This window comes from Thermobia domestica, chromosome 16 (assembly GCF_964235325.1).
Source record: "Thermobia domestica chromosome 16, izTheDome1.hap1.1, whole genome shotgun sequence".
In the NCBI taxonomy this organism is placed as follows: Eukaryota; Metazoa; Arthropoda; class Insecta; order Zygentoma; family Lepismatidae; genus Thermobia; species Thermobia domestica.
The window spans coordinates 92,313,325-92,327,287 of record NC_137469.1 but is presented as its reverse complement, the minus strand read 5'-3'; the positions used below and the strand labels follow the sequence as shown (position 1 = coordinate 92,327,287).

Here is a 13,963-nt window from a genome sequence, read left to right as displayed (position 1 = left end):
TCTTGGCTCTTTACCTGTTTTTTATTTTGTTTTTGTATTTTGTTATTTTTATTTTTAGATTTTACTTTTTTGAAAGTGAATTTGTTTCTGGAACTTCAGCCTCTTTCTTTTGATTTTTAATTTTAAAAGTTTTTAATATACATTGATATGTTGAAAGTTACATTACATTTTCTCTTCTGGGAAGGAAAAAGATAAACCAAGTGCTTTTTTAAAGTTATTGGTTACTACTTTGCTCTCTCCTTACTTTATATTTTTTTTTTTAAAATATACATTGACGTGTTAGAAGTTACATTACAGTACATATCCTGAGAAATCAACTTTGTAATGATGGGAATTGTGATCAATATGCCCTTAAACCAGGAAAAAATGAATCAGAGATTTAAAGGCACAAAATGCAATTGGTAGGTTAATTGAATTTCCGTTTAATGTTCCTTCCCAGCATTCAGTCTATCTCGTGAGGGACAGACCTAAAGTTTACTCTAGGATCCGAACGACGTCATCTCCCACCGGGAATCGAATTTGGATATCCTGGTCTGAAGGCGGATACGCTAGTCATATGACCACATGAGAAGTCTCCAAATGCCAGTGGCATCCAACTTTAAACTTCCGCAAGTGAAGTAAATAACAAGAGGATTACATGTTAAGAATGATTCTATAGGATACAGAATTACATTATTGCTACCTTACTTCTAGGTTTAAGGGCAGAATACACATGTAATAATAATGAACATCATTAAATGTAGACAGAGAGACTCAAACTTGGAATTACAGTCATTGGACTTGAAATGAATCATTGAACTTTTTCAAAAAAAAAAAAAAAAAAGTGCTCAGTATTTCAGAACAATATAACATGTATTTAGATACTTTAAAAGGCAAAAGCATTGATCATTCCTTAACAAACCATATAATGTTAATCGTTCTTCAGAATAATATTGTGCTTAGTAGTATACTATTTAAAGAGTTCAAAATTTCCACTAACATTACTTCTTCGCATTTCATTGCAGTACATCTTTGTACACTTTCAATTGTGAATACTATAGTGTATTATATTGGACATTTGATGTGGCTAATAAAATTATATATCACGATAATTATTCGTATAAATTTCATTTATGGCATATTTATGGCTGTGCTTTAAAAGATAGAAGTTCTTGGAGGGAAAAAATGTATTTCGTGTATACGAGACTGATCGACAGTAACCACATCTTTATTATTATTACTGGCTATAAGTTGTCGCTGGATATACAGGATGTTTCAAAACAACACCGACAACGTTTTGTAGGTGATTCCTGACACCAACATAAGACAAAAAGTATACATCCACCTGGGTGCACAAATGCTTTCTTTCGGAATTACAGGCTGTCAAAAACATGAAAAATGAACTTTAAAGATCCATAGCCCCAAAACTATGGAACCTACCGTAGTCGGGTCAAGACTTCACTGAGGAACTAATATGTACCCTATAAAAAAGTCCATGTTTCAGAATCCTGCGGTACTCACGCAGCAATTTTTATAGAGGGAGTTTGGCTGCTGGCATATAATTTGAAGTATTCACCAACTACATCTATAAAAATAGTTGTGGAAATACCACAGGATTCTGAAACTTGGATATTTGGATGGGGCACATACTAGTTCCTAAGTGAAATATTGACCCATCTACGGTAGGTCCAATAGTGTTGGAGTTATGGACCTTTAAGGTTCATTTTTTTCATGTTTTCGGCAGCCTGTAACTCCGAAAGGAAGTACAGTAGAGCGTCGATTATCCGAAGTAATTGGGGGACATGAGTGTTCGGAAAACTGGTTTGTTCGGATAATCGAACTGTACATGTTTATTTGCCATGCGCGGAGCGGCACGCCTCAACTCTAAGCTGGCGCAGCTGTTGCTGTGAACAGCTTTGATACTGCTGCTACTTCTACAGCCAGTGCCAAACCGACAGAAGTGTGCTGATTGTTGAAACACAGCGACTGGCGGCTTGGCCGGTCAGCAGCGCCTTATGAAGGCCCCATTAGAAGCAATGTTCCGCCAGCGGCGACTACTGTGGGAAACTTTGTTTGGGAGTGAGGCGGATGATCGACGGTAGGGTGGGAGAGTAACAGGTGCGAGCGAGTACACAGTTCGGTTAAGCGGTCGTTCGGTTGACCGACGTTCGGATAATCGACGCTCTACTGTATTTGTGCAGCCAGGTTGGTGCATACTTTTTGTCTTATCTTGGTGTCAGAAAGTACCTCCCAAACGTTGTCGCTGTTGTTTTGAATCATCCTGTATTATTGTAATTTCTATTACTGTGTGCTTTTATGAGGTTCATCGTTGAGTATTTTTTAAAGATTAGGTTGGGAGCAATATTACTACACAATTTTCGATGGTCCTGGTGATTCCGATGTTGACATTTCCTACAACTCAATAATTACATAATATGTACACTGAATCAAGTGTATTGTGTGAAATTACATTTGAAGTGTTGCAAGTTTCTCTTATTTTCACATATCTTTACTTCTGTTATTTAATTATTTTTGCTATAGAAATCAACTAATGTGTATGTAATTGTATTCTAATGTGTATGTAACAAAGTTTGGGAAGATTTTAGAAGTGCAAAGTAAATTTTAAATTCTAGTTTCAAAATCGCATGAAAAATGATATTATCTCAGTAACTGAAATATAAAGTGAAGAGATAATGCAACTACAAATAACAGGAATAACTTTTAAGGTATTTCATCTAACTTATCATTAGTTGCTCATGCAATTTTTCTTAAGATTTCTTTGTAAAATGAACTTTACTTCAAATAGATACATTGAATGTTTTCAAGAAGTGTATTATTTAAAACAATACTAAATTCATGTATAATGATGTATAAACGGAGCTCACAGTATAATTGACAAAAATGTCTAAGAATTGCTTGAATGAGTTTACTGATCTCATAAAAACAAGGAGGCGGCGATAATTTGATGTTGAAAGTATAATAATGTAAGAATAATCATAAAAGTATCTGGTTACTGTATTTTACTTTAATGTTTCTGGAACAAATTTTCATTGCCTTAAGTATTAACTATAGTTTATACACAAACAAAACCAACTTTTCCCACGTAGCTCAAGACTTACAGTTGGAATTATTCATGAAAAAGTATATATATATATATATATATATATATATATATATATATATATATATATATATATATATATATATATATTGTTATTTCTGGTGGTAATAGCAAATAGCATAACTCTTCAAAACGCTGGTTAACATTATATTCATTGACAAGTCCGCGAGCAGCCCCTAATGACCTTTTGAAAATTTTACTGCTGATAAGAAAAGTTGGTTTAAAAAAATAGTTCGTAATTCCACTGTATCTTCTGATACTCCAGTTTAGCAGTAACTTACAACCTTAACCAAACCAAACTTACAACGATAGCTTCTAAATACCGTGTATCATCATCATTACAGCTATAATATAAAAATATAAAAAGGTAAAATTCAATATGGCGCATTAGTGGTGCGAAGCTAAATGTGAGTCATCGCATTTTCATGATCTTGAAACATAGAAAGATCATTTATGATCATCATTACGCCCCATTTCCCTTTATACCAAGTGTTACCTCTACAACTTCTTTGACAGAAGCTGGACAATTTCCTAAGCTACCCGTTAGTAGATAGTATAACGGTTTTAATTTTAGATTCAACATTCTTATAAAATCATTTTAATAATAATAATAATAATAATAATAATAATAATAATAATAATAATAATAATAATAATAATAATAATAGTAATAATAATTTATTCGTGAGCTGCATTTAGTTATGAATTATATGCACGGAGTTTGAAAATTGTTCCAATGTCACAAAGATGAAAAAACTAGCAGTGCCATGTGAAGGAGTTTGGTTGAGAGTCATTTAGTTTAATTTTAACATTGTATTAATCGGGCAGATAAGTATTTTGAATCCTGAATATTATACTAACCTGCTAACTACAACAGTACTGCAACCAGTCTATTAAGCAAGAGTGATATCCATTACTAACATAGAAACATGCGGGGAACGATTTATGATTGTCTGCATCTTGGGATCAAGTGCATGGGTCACGTCCATTAACCAACTCTATTTTTAACTTTTGACCCTCTATGACAGCGTTTCGCAACCGGTGTGCCGCGGCTTACTGGTGTGCCGTGAATAGGCCGCTGGTGTGCCGCGAGGAATCGAAACAAAATTATTAATTTTATAACAATCAAATTGCAAAACCTAGGGAAAATGTATATTTGTATTTCACATTACTATGAACCTCTACTGTGAATCAACAATTTTAAGTTTCACACCGGGTTACTGTTCTGTACATTTTTAATATTGAAAAAAAAAAAATGGTTATCATTGTTATGACCATTAGTGCTTCTTTATTGTTGCAGACTATTTCGTAACTTGAAAATTTAAAATATCATTCAATCCTTTCGACAAATTACCTACATTTGTATTTTAAAAGTAAGAGAGATTTGTTTGTTCGTTCGTTATTTAGTGATCTTCCTTCTTAGTAAAAGGTTGGATACAGTTTTTTAAAAAGAAAGCGTATTTTTAAAAACCTGAGTCAAATTTTCCATTGCAATTGTTTTCTATTTTTAAATTAGAATGAAAAATAAGCATAATGATTTACCACGGGGAAAACCCAGTGATAGAGCTTTCTTCTCTGTGAGGAGGAGATCAATAATCAGAGAAAAATATCACTGTTTTTTATATTTACAAATAATAACATCTATAAGTGTGCCGCGAGAATACAAGTAACACCCATAGTATGCTGCAAGTTGAAAAAGGTTGGGAAACGCTGCTCTATGACATGGTCAAACTTGATAGTGATCCATCAAGCAATTCTTGAGACTTTGTTGTTATTACTTTAGCGTCCCCGTTCAGCAGCGAGGCTATATGAGACGTGGACCTACTGATTAACGTGGAATCCGAACCACATGAGATCTCGCCGGAAATCGAACCCGGGTCTCCCACGCTAAAGGAGTCTTGAGATTTTGTGTCTCTAGAACAGGGACACAAGGTCAGAGTAAATATATGAAGGAATCTTGATACATCAAACTTCTTAATTATTTCTGAGATTAGTCTGCGAGCTCTGATTGTAACCAGTGAATTCTTATTGGAGTTGTTATAATTAAATAATAAACTAATTGCCGAGCAAAGTAAAGCAATTTTATTATAAAACTAATATCTTGTGATAGTTTCGCCAACTATATGCTTAGCTTCGTCACATAGTATCTGACGGGTAGTGTCTGATGAAGTGGTTAGTTTGCGAAACTGTTACAACATATTAGTTTTATAATAAAGTTGGTTTGCTTTGCACAGCTATTTGTTTATTATTTAATTATAGTACATAATGGGCAAAGCTGTTATACTGGAGAATATTACAGTTGATGATATATGCACGCAATAGTATGAGAAATTAATATACAATAGTGAATATTAATTTATATAGTAGCCATATGTGAGTACATATTGTTAGACGTTTGTGGTTGAGCCCCGTATCTTAAAATGAGGATTCATCACTAGAGATAGCTTGAGATATTATCTGATTTATACTTGGACTAAGTTATTTGAAGTTTACATGTAATGCGTAGAGAATATTGCACATACACAGACATTTCATTGCTATCTATCTTTTTACAATATGATATGTTTAGAAAGGTATTAAGTACCAAATGAAATAATAAGTCCTACTACAAAATTAAGATATGCAATGAAAAACATTGGGGACTGGGTACTGCAATGTGATGTGTGCCCTCTATGGTCCTGAGTTCGATTCATGGTGGAGTGCTTGTCTTGGATTTAAACCTGGCTAATGATCTGAATTGCATTTTAATCAGTAGGTTTTGTTTACCACAACACTGGGAAGACACGCTAAGATCCTAACAACTAATTAACAGTTATATATGTGTGGATTCAATTTCTGTTGGGGAAAATGTTCAAACCTTGTTGCATTGAATTTTAATTTGTTTTCAAAACTCTTTTTTAAATGAAGACATTATAATACAGATAATTTAAAGTAAATAGTTTAAGGATGATGTGAAGTTAATTTAAACTTAACTGAACAAATGTATCTGGTTTATACAGTTTTGGTGCCGGAAAAGAGGTGAAACTCTAACGAAATTAACATGAAGTAAAATCATGAACACTGAATATTAATAAATAATAAATTTGACCTATTTCCTGTCATATCTAAAGCTACATTAATTATTTTAAATTCTTCAATTTTTTAAAATGATAACACAGTATTCCACTTAATTCTTTACTGGCATTAAAGTATGTACTCATGAACAGCAGAGCTTCCTCATGACTATATGGTTAGCGCACACGTCTTTGGCGCGAGAGATCTGGGTTCGATTTCCGGTGGACGCTCAGGTGGTTCGGATCTCACGCTAAGCTGTAAATTCACGTCTCATATAGATTTGCTGCTGAAAGGGACGCCAAACTCTAATAATCTAATCTAATCTAATTATGAGCAGTATGAACTACATTAACTGAATGTTCCATAGGTGTTGACGAAGTATGGGTATTTTCCACTGAATGATTTTGTAAGAAGTTTATACTGAACATCAAAGGTACCCTTGAGTAAGTGAATCTGATATTAAGAGCCTATGGTTAGCATGCGTGTTTTATGGTGCGGAAGACACGGGTTCAACGCGGAAGACCTGGACTCTATTCCCAGCGGGAGCTTGTATCGTATACCACGTTATCCTAGTGTTTCGTATCTCACGTTACACTGTAAGCCCACGTCTCACATGGCCTTGGTGCTGAAAGGGGCGCAAAGTCCAATCCAGCCGACTAATCTGATGCTTATTTCGCAATACTAAAAAAAAATATTGTGTAAATGGAGCGTTCATTTTCAATGAGAGAATGTTAGTTCTGCAGTGAAATTTAGTTATGTCAGTAATACTGAATTTACTTAAATATGAACTGAAATATTTAGATTTTCGTCTCATGGTTGTGCTCTGTAGGCTAAAGGAGACAGAGGATTAATGACAATTAATGATTACAAAAGAATTGTTAGAAATATAATGTATGAGAAAACAAGGAGAACCCACGAACATTATATTGTCCACTACAAATTTACACAAACTGGCTTCTAACCAGGGACCTCTCTCATTAGAAGTCAGAGCTCCTGAGTTACCGTGCCCTAAAGATAAATCCGCCAAGTGTGTTAGAAGAGAATGTAATATGTTAAATAGAAACTTAGTTGATGCTTTACTGGTTGTATAGTGGCATAATGGAGCACTGCAATATGCTAAATTTCACGGGTCGTTAACGATTTTTTAAAAGTATGCACAAATGGATTAAGGTAACTTTACGGTTTATGACATCTAAAAATAAACAGCATTACACCGTGAATGTGTATTTGCATTTTCCAACACACTAGGATTACTAGTACCTATTTAGGTCAAATCGTGAAAGATGACAGAAGCTGTATGAAACATACATATAAATGAGCTAATTCAGGAAATCTTCTACTATCCTTTAAGTTATACAACAATATATACAAGTATGCACTTGCCTCTCAGTTCTACAGGCGCTCTGTGTTTGTTGAGAACTCGAACTTTTACTATCGATCCACACCTTTTATTGTATGATATGCTACAAAACAAACTCGCTCCACACAACAATCACAAACTCACAACCACAATTTACAACACACTCGCACCAAATGCACTCACTTTAGAGGAAGGAGAGGAAAAACGTACTTGACACTGACAAGAACGTCGTATTCACTCGGGCACGGAAGCCACAGTTTTGACAATGACGTCACAACATGGCCGATAACTACTAGCAACCATGTTCAGGGAGACATCTTTCGGAAGCAAATAAAATCTAAAATCCTTTTCCCGTCCCTGCTAACCCCCTTTCACAGCACGCAGTGCCCAGAAGTTGTATTGATTGCTGCTGCTTCGTCGCAACGAACCGTGCGTCGGCCAACCCATGAAATGAAAGGGGAGGGTTTACTTCTCTCCCTTCTCTCCCCGTCTATCTCTGTATATATACAATATGATCGGTTGATGATGTTAGACACCAAATCCTTGTTACAATATCGTTCTCTTGTGAGTGCAGACCGACCGGTAGTACGAAAAAGAAGTCGATTTGCTGGTTGGAAAACGAAATACGATCAGTAGCCCTTGTAGTATGCAATTCTCAGCACAAATCCATTTAAGTGAAGAAGATGAAGAAAAGTGGAATAAAAAAATGACTGAAAAAGTTAAGAACACTGGGAGAGAGAAAAGTCGTGGGTGTAAAATTGGGTCAAGTGTGACTAATATTTATTTTTGCCATAAGAGGTTTCTCGGTGTCTTGAAATAACAACCTCTTTTTCCACTTTAAGCTCCAGATTTCATTTTTAATTCTGTACAAACAAACTGATTAGGATTTAAGGTTGTGTTTGCTTTATTGTCCAATAAGATACAATGGTAATTATAAATGTGTTGTGCTAAGTTAATTAATAGCACAATTTTTATTTTCTACTAATATGTAATTCAGTGATTTTGAAAACTGCTTAAGACTGGCTGTAATCTTGTAAAGTTATTAGATGCTTTAAGATCCTTATTTGAATTGCATAGGTTTATTTATCTTCCTAATGTTTAGTAGTATTTTTCCTTTATCTTGAGATACTTCAAAGTACTGCGGTGCACCAGTTGGGAATTCATCCTCTAATATATGTTGGTAGACCCGCAACACTCACAGAACTTTGAGGGGCTAAATATGTTATATTTCATTGTAATTCAATGTAAATATATCATTATTGCCAATTCCGTTTTTATGTAAAATAGCTAAGTAACAATTCAAAATTCACTATATTTATGTATTATTATGTATTATTCACTATATTTATGTGAATATAGGCTAAACTATATTCTTGCCACCAAAAGGTGCTTAGAAAACGCTAAATCCGTTCTTTGTAAATCAAATTTTACTTCATTTAATATTTTGTAAAATTATAATTATTTATGTTGCTGTCGGAAATTTCAAACTTGAAAAAACTAGGATGAAATGAAGAACTTATAAAGAAAATATATTTTTCAATTGCTCTCCAAAGGTCTGAGACCCCGATATTTGTTGGGGTTGCCCTCCCCCTTATGGACTGCCTTGATGGTGAGCATTTCAGATTTTGGTACGGAAAATTCGGGTTTGATTTCTGGTAGAGTGTATATGGTTCAAATCACACGTTACATAGCGTATAATTACAGGACTTATATAGCTTCGGTACTGGAATTTAAAAAAAAATCACCAAGGAAAGGTTACCGTTCTCTTACAATCCCAACTAGCTTTTATGTATATACTCCGTTAGTCTCATGGGAGTTATTAAAATTAATGTCTTTTGTTTGTTTTTATTTGTTCAGATATTGATATACAAAAGACAAATGTATAGCTTATGTCAACTTAACTCTGTGCACATGAAAGAGTTCAACAAAAAGTTAAACATTATCGTTTGAAGAAAGTACTATCGAAATAAAGGAATCTTTAATCTTTACGTTTTATATTTTGAAACCACAGTATACTTACAAACTATGAATCCAATATTGAAACTAGAAATGATACATCTATTCGTTGCATGGCCTTTGCTCATTGTGAAGTTTCTTCGTCGTGGGTTTTGCCCTTAATCTTAGAACGTACAACGTTCTTCCGGCAGGATGTAACGTCCTAAAAGTCTTACCATGTTTATCTATAAATTAGAGTACTTTGTATACGTCCAGAAGGAAGAAAGTTCTCCTGGTAGAAAGAGGATGGATGAACTCTGGTTTTAGCGCAAAAAAAGAATCATGTTCGACTGTTAGTTCAGTAATGATGGGGTGTTTTGTGAACGTGATTGTGTGTGTAGTTACGTTTGCGCTCCTTTTTCTGATCCACCAAACACCAATCCTGTGTGGAGTAGAGCAAATTTCGGTGATAACTGGGAAACACTAAATCTACTCTTATATTGTTTATTGTATATTTTAAAATGCGTACTGCTGGAGGGGTTCCATCCTTCCGGAAGGACAAACTCACATTCTTTCCATTGAGGAGGTGCGTCCTACCGATAGGACAGTGGCTCATGTACAGAAGTTCTTCCGGAAGAGCCTTCCGCCAAGGACAGAGGCTTGTACGATCCATCATTAAGGGTATTCTACTCGTGGCTATTCCCCGAAAGTCATGAGTCACGGATTTTAAGTGTGAAGAAATCTTTGACTCTGACTGACGGAATCAGGAACAAAAACAACGAAAAGCAAACAAGATAAGTTATTTGAATTCATTTTTTCCTTCATCTTGAATTAATATTTAAGATTTTACATTTGAGATGAGAGCAAAATAACAACTTTTATAACTTCTGTCGGAAATAAGTAGTTTATTCTTTATTGCCTGTATGACATACCAATCTGCTTTGCTACTTAATGTTAAATGTGAGCATAATATGCGATCCCCCCGCCACACAAATATCTGAATAACATAGTGTTATTCAGCATGTTAAAGGAAATAAGGATCATAGTTTGTGTAGAGTATGGCTAAAATGTCATTTACATCTCCTTTCTGTTCCTATTTCTACCGTGGTTACATAAGTTCTTTTATGATGGGTTTTTCAGCGTGTTTCATTTTAGTTTTAATAATTTAATACTTTATGTATGATAAGTACCCCTATTTTATTCTGTATAAAATTTTAATTCTTGTGAAATTTGTGATCATTCCCAGCCATATATATATATATATATATATATATATATATATATATACAGGGTGGGCCATTTTAATTAATCCACGGAAATATCTGAAAAATGATAAAACATAGAAGAAATTTTTGAAGTACACGTTATATATTGCTAAGGGGGAAAACCAATTCCGCCAAAAGTACCCCTCCCCTGCCCCCCGTAAATGGGGGTAACGGGGGGGTAACTTTGACATGTCAAATGGGAACATGGGTCGAGTAATACCTCGTTCGAAAGGTCTTGGAAAACTAAGTAACGCTGTACCAAAAGATGTTTCATATTGTGCATCAGTTTCAAAATGGCCGCCATGATATGGTTCGGAAACTCCAGTACTCGTAGTATGAAAACCATGGAAGGTAAATGAATGGAACAAAATTGAAATACGTAAATATCATAGGGCATACCGAATGATGTAATCCCTGTGATCCCAGTGGCCTCCCTGAAGGGGTCTTGTGGGCTAACTTCAAAATTTCAATGTCCGACCGGACAACAATTCGGGCGTACGCTTGACCTACCCAATGCTGTTTGAAAGGCAGACTTCATGCATAGAGAATTGGTGCAGTAAGTTAACGCGGATGGCCGCAGTTACATTTTGATTAACTATTAGCATTCATGTCATATTGTGAGCTTGGGGGACGAAACGGTGTGTACGTATATCCCCGAAATGCTTTGTGAATAACCAGCACGCATTGCATAAAAGTTTCTCTTTTTTTTAGTCACTACAGCGTCATATTTACAAACAAATGTTTCAACCACACCATACCTATTTGTAAGGTTAGCCTTAATTTACGAATTAAAGTAGAGTTCTCATTTGAAATCTCATAGTTACTTTCCAGCCCACTCATACAGAGCGCAGGGAGAGATTATTTTGCAGGACTTGGATTTCCCTCTATACATTATGGTAATTTTGCTCTAATATTTTTATATCTGTTGTATTATTCTCGAGCCTTGGAACGCCTCCGTGGTTTTCCTATTTAATTCTCGTTATTTTCATTTATGTCTAACCGTATTCATACTATGGGCACTAGACGTTTTCTTAGACACAGTCACCATGTCTTTGCGATCATTTTGAAAACGGTGTCTTATGTCGAAAATTTTCTTACAGAAGCATTTTTGATATTAATTTGCCTATGTAACGTGATGTTACTCGCTTCAAGCTGCTATTTGAAATTTTCAAGTTGGCCCCGGATACCTTTCAGTTGGCCCTTGGAGTCAGCCCGACAACACCTCTCGATGTGTCTTACGTCAGTTACCTACTCCAGTTTTTCTTTTGTTGATTTATCTCCAATCGCTTTCATACTACGGGTACTAAACCTTTTCTCTGACACGGATACTATGTTTCGACGGCCTTTTGAGAACACTGCCATTTCACATCAATCGTTTTCTCCTGCAATATGTTAGATTTTGCAAGATTTATCGAACGAGGTATCACTCGACTCGTTACTATTTGAAATTTTGAAGTTAGCCCCCAAGACCCCTTTAGGGAGGCCACTGGGATCACAGGGACCACACCGTTCGATATGCCCTGTGATATTTACGTATTTCAATTTTGTTTCATTCATTTACCTTCCATGGTTTTCACACTACGGGTACTGGAGTTTCCGAACCATATTATGGCGGCCATTTTGAAACCGGTGCACAATATGGAGCATCTTTTGGTACAGCGTTACTTAGTTTTCCAAGACCTTTCGAATGAGGTATTACTCGACCCATGTTCCCATTTGACATTTCAAAGTTACCCCCCGTTACCCGCATTTACGGGGGGCGGAGAGGGGTACTTTTGGCGGAATCGGGTTTCCCCCTTAGCAATATATAACGTGTATTTGAAACATTTCTTCTATGTTTTATCATTTCTCAGATATTTCCGTGGATTAATTAAAATGGCCCACCCTGTATATATATATATATATATATATATATATATATATATATATATATATATATATATATATATATATATATATATTTACATAATTTTCTTAAATTTGCTCATGTTCATACACAATTGTGAGCGAAGTGAGTGTGATTTTCTGTTAAATCGCTCATATTGGTAACTTGCTTTAATTTGGCTGATGCAAGTCAATACGCATTTGTTGACATTTTCTAGTTTTAGCCAATCGAAGACAAACATGTATCCAGGGCCATTTATTATAGTAAGTGTTAAATATAATGTTGTTCATATTAAAAGAAAAAACGATTTGTAATTCTACCACAGAAAGACTATAGTTATCTTCTCCAGCTGAAAATTGCAATGTAGCATATTCACAATTTACTTACTTATGCATTACTGGAATAGTTTCCTTCAAGATAACTCTCGGCTCCTTCAAATTGCAATGATTAATATGTGTATTAGAATACATAAATATATACAGAGTGTTAATGAACTATACCGACAAACTGTAAGAGGTGATTTCTCACATCAAAATAAGAGAAAAAGTTCATAAAACCTATGGCGAAAAGTGCATAGGTTCAGAGCTAGAGCTGTCCAAAATCGCGAAAAAGCCAAATTTCAACAGGCCCTATTTAGAATTCCAGAAACTGTGGATGGTGGTCCTTATCAGCGTAAAGGAAACCACACAGACACAATCCAAAAAGTACATATTTCATCAATTTTTAATAGGTGTACAGGATATTTTCTACAGGATGTAATTCTCGGATATGCTCTCAATAGAGTTTTCAGATATACTCTGATTTCAAGGCGGGTTCAAACTAGGTAGAAAGTAAGCCTTGACAACAACGAACATCTAGTGCTTCGGAGGGAAATCGGAAGTGTTAGGAACCGGCAGCTAAATGTTCTTTTGTGTTCGGAATAACGTATGATGCGATGTATTTTTTCACGGTATATTTCACGTTTTCTTCGCTTATAAGCGTGAAAGAAAACATCGCAGCATGCTTTTTCCTGAGTACGAGAGACCGTGCTGCTGACGATCCTTAACACTTCCGACATCGCGCCAAATGATTCCGTCTTCACTGCTATCAAGACAACGTTTGCCTACTTTGGACCAACCATACAGTCAGAGTATATCTCAAAATTCGGTTGATGGCATGTCTGGGAATTTCAAGCTGTAGGGAATACTCTATACACCCATTGAACAGTAATGAAATGTGCATTTTTGGACTGCATATGCATGACTTCCTTTACGCTGATAAGGACCACCATCCACAGTTTCTCAAATTCGAAATAGAGCCTCTTGAAATTTGTTTTTTTCGCGATTTTGGACAGCCCTAGCCCTGAAACTAGGCATTTTCTCCCA

The 13,963-nt window shown here is 35.3% G+C and overlaps 1 protein-coding gene across 8 annotated transcripts in view; it reads right to left on the bottom strand.

The window, feature by feature from the left end:
* Rab3 (RAS oncogene family member Rab3) overlaps positions 1-13,963 on the bottom strand; it is a 356,244-nt gene that overhangs the window by 166,351 nt on the left and 175,930 nt on the right. Inside the window, exon 1 of one of the 8 annotated variants that reach the window (XM_081742744.1) lies at positions 7,725-7,839. The exons of 5 other annotated variants lie outside the window; for them this stretch is intronic. The gene's annotated coding sequence lies outside the window, so the exon portion shown is untranslated. Of the gene's footprint in view, positions 1-7,537; positions 7,840-13,963 lie in introns of those variants that run through there. 2 more of the 8 variants (XM_081742743.1, XM_081742739.1) reach the window with 2 other exon arrangements.